We start from the raw sequence: 4,061 nt of genomic DNA, 5'->3' as shown, positions 1-4,061 counted from the left end.
GCCCCCTCCCCCCCCCCCCCCCCCCCCCCCCCATAAGTATTGGTGAGCCCCCCTGCCACAGAGCACCGCCAGTGCAACGGAGAAAGGAGCAGTGACAACAACGTGAGCAGCAGCAGCAGTGAGGTTCAGCCTGTTGTGGCAGGAGAAGAGGGGCTGATGGAGGGGTGTGGAGGCCCTGGGGGGGGTGGCTTGGTTTGTTTCACGGCGGAGGGCGGGATCTGCTGCCAGCGGGCGCTCGAAGCGGTGAGAGACAGGACTCCTCCTCTCGACAAAACATCTCAAGGGGAGCCCCCCGGACTGTCCACCACCAACACCTCTCTCTCTCTCTTTCTCTCTCCCCCCTCCCTCTCTCTCTGCTCCTCCGCCCAGAGCGATCTTCACAGAGGCTAGGAGTGGGCAGGCTCGCCCGGAAGGGGGAGGAGCTAGTGGGCGTTTGGCTTGTTTCAAGGCGGCAATGATTTTTTTTTTTTTTTGCCAAGAAGCACCACACTCTTTAAAATGGGTTACTATATGTTCAATAGTTCAGTTTTACTATTTGCATTTATTTATTTCAGGGCTGCTATTTCCATAATGTAAACGAACAATGTCACAGAAAACACTTCTTTTGGTAGACACAAATGACGAATACAATGTGATCCTTTTGGTATGGCAGACTTTCAATTGGTAGCCCATTGAAACAAGTAGACCCCAAGTAGGCAATAAGTTCTGTATTGAAGACATTTTCCTTGCGAAATAGTGCTAACACTAAATACCAATATTAAAAGATATTAATTCCAGGTTGAATGTACATTTTGTAAAGTGTAAAGTATTAAAAAGGCTTGTACAGGAGAATGCCTGTTCTTGAGATAAGAAATCTGTGATGGGATGTATCCGCAAAGAAAGCTTACTTTTATGATAGTTTCTTTGTTTGACAACAGGGTCAAACTAGAAACGATGAATGACATGCCATATATTTCTCCCGACTTTTTATGATTCTACTCGTGCAGTTTCTGTGGGGCTGGAAGTGGGAGGTGGAGCTGACAAGCTGTGAAAATGTATTGACCTACTTTATAACCAAAGATGCAAAGCTGTGTAAGTCCTTTTATTCCCCCTCCCTTTATTTTTTTTTTTACTGCACACATTATGTTTATTTTCTACTCCTCTTTTCCCCCCTTTCACTCGATTCTGTGGCTGTTTGGCACGTCGTGCTGTCGCTGGCTGGACGGTGTCATGGATCTGACCACTCTCTTACCTCATGTTTCTATCCAGCACCCTTTAGTTTTATCTCATGATGTCAGTCGGTCAACAGCTGAGAAAGGTTACAAGGATGGAAAATGGAATGGAGGTAGAAGGAGATGGGAGGGGGGGAAGGAGAGGAAAAAAAGGGGCTGGTGAAAAGATGACCGCTGAAGGAAAAGTCAGAACGACACCTTTCCTCCGCTGTTGATGTAAAAGCTGTTTTGACCTTTATCCGGACAATAAAGGGTTTAGTGAACAGACGTTATCGTACGTTACCTACACTTAAATTCTGATTGTAGTCAACCAACGCATATCTTACTAAAAACACCCCTCCCTTTAAAATAAACCAACACACGACAAACCAATTCAACATCGTCATTTTCTGAAAGGAAAGCCGTTAACCGCGGTTGGTCTCGTCACCCGGGCAGCGTGAATCTGGGCCGAGTGATGGGATGTCATGTGTGCGCTTCATGTTTTCTTGTGCCTCCCGGTGTACCGTCCGCTTCTAGCAGGCGAGCTTGTTTCTTCTCTCATTTGTGGCTTTGAACCAAACCAAATAGGGCCGGTCATTTGTACAATCAGACCATCTTTCCGCCGCACACACTTAAACAAGCTCCCTTTTTTCTGTATGGGTTATTCGGTTTGGTTTTTCCTTTTTTGGGGTGGGGAAGAGAGGAGTGGAGGTTCACATGCCAAGTGTATTGTGTGAAAGTGATCACTGAGCCTTGGGGAAAGTTCTATGATGCCCTTGTAATGTGCTTGTCGGACAATTTTAGTTTAAAGTCAAATAAATAACTGTTTTATTAAGAATCCCTTGTTTTGTGGTTTTATGGTTTATTTTTTCAATTTGGAGTTGATCATTTTCAATTAATGTAATCATTATTCAATTATTATTGAACGCTGGATAACCTTCTATTTTTAACAAGTAACGGTAGGGTACTAATAAATATTTATATTTTGGTACTTTTTCCAAAGTGTACCCATATAATACACGTTTTGACATATTTGAGTTTAGAATTTGCTGCTGCAAGCCCAGGCCTGACCAAAACCAACTCTTTATGACCAATGGGACAATGATGAATCATGCACCGGCGGTTTCAGTGGCATCTGCCAATCATATCATTCTTGGCAAACCGATTCTTGTCACTTAAAGATTATATGTTATTGATTTATGTGGTTAATCTTCACTTAAAAGTTACCTCAGTTGAAAGAGCATCGGTAATATGTTATCTAATCCTGTCATGAACAAATATTGAAGATATGCAAATCTCATTGTAGATGAGTGACAGCCGTTTGATCATTGCATGACAATATCTAAGAGGTCTCTTAAGCGCTAAGCTCTTGCGCTGTTATTCCATTGTTTCCTGTCCGCAGTATTTATTTTGTCTGGTTGAGGAAGACGTTTAACACATTTCAAATAACTCATAACTGCCCATGTCATTCCTCTGTCACTTACTGCATATTTTCAGGTTTTTTTTTCAACAATTCAATTATTTGCATATAGGTCCCCAGTCAGGAGGTCCGAAATGATTAAAACATTTGAATTTATATTCCTTTATATTTAACACTTCCAAGAATTACTTGGAATTAATATATTAATATTTGTCATTTCACTCACCAAAATACTAACTTAAGTAACTACCTTTTAAGGTAGTTACTTAAGTGCATTTAAAAGTAGTGAGATACATGGTAAGCTAAGAAACATTTGCCTATGATGCACTTTAACTTAATAACAGGCAGCATGTTGGTTGCTTTGTGGGGCAATGTTGAAAATACCCATTTGTGTTAATCTGATTCACTTTATGATATCTGAAGAAGTGACATGTAGACATATTTAATCTCATTTTGGTCAGATGTCTTGATCTATGACCTCAGTTGAATTCTTCAGAGCTGTGGACGAATAGGTTTTGAGTCAGTTCCAATCTAATTGGTGCCATACCAATGCTCACCCCCTTGGATTGCTTCACTGCCTTGCGTCAGAGCCAGTCCCCTCCCATGTTTCCCCGAATTCTTATGTCCAAGGGAACATATCCTGCTTTTGGCCTGATACAACTTTCATTGAGCATGGTCACACATTATGGAGTATAGGGCAGAACCCCAATTGCACATCTCAAGGGAGAATAACTATGGGCATGTATGGGTAGCTTATCTTTTGAGTAGGTCTGAAGTCTTTGCGGTAGATCAATACTTTTTGATCCCATGTATTGGCCTCACTGAAGAAGAAAAAAAAGGAGATGACACAGGTTTACCATTCCCTGGGGCCTTGTGTAATCAACACAATGCTACAACACAAATGCCTCTTTAAACATCTATATAACTTATTACCTCCCACGAACAATTTCTCCAAACGTGTCCAACTGGCTTACAACTAACCTACTTTCTGTCCTTTCATAGATAACATGTCGAGGCAGGTCCAGGGTGACTCACATCGGTACGGCGGGTGTGTGCGTGCGTGCCTCAGACGTTTCCTTCGAAGGTAGAGCTTCCCCTGAATTTGTCCTCAACTGTCTTCTTTCCAACCACCGTTCTGCGTTCTTCCTGAGCACGTCACCCTACCTGTCATTCCAAACTAGGCCAGACGACTAAAGGGAAAGGAATGCTTTGAGATAGATGCATGTGGGCCTATGGCTATGGGTATCATACATTTCACATATCAATGCGTCATGTCCACCTCATGACTTCAGTCAACGTTGGTATTGTCTTGCAAGTCATTCAATAGATAATACACCTTCTGTCTTCTCCACCTCTGGATGAAGACTTTCGGGGGTTACCAAGTGTTTCGTAATGCGTTTGGACGTGTGCGTCTACACATAGAGGCAAGATGTTTTGCAATACAGAGGGGC

This window comes from Gadus chalcogrammus, chromosome 12 (genome assembly GCF_026213295.1).
Source record: "Gadus chalcogrammus isolate NIFS_2021 chromosome 12, NIFS_Gcha_1.0, whole genome shotgun sequence".
NCBI classification, from domain to species: Eukaryota; Metazoa; Chordata; class Actinopteri; order Gadiformes; family Gadidae; genus Gadus; species Gadus chalcogrammus.
The sequence above is the reverse complement of the archived record's forward strand: the minus strand, read 5'-3'. Positions refer to the sequence as shown.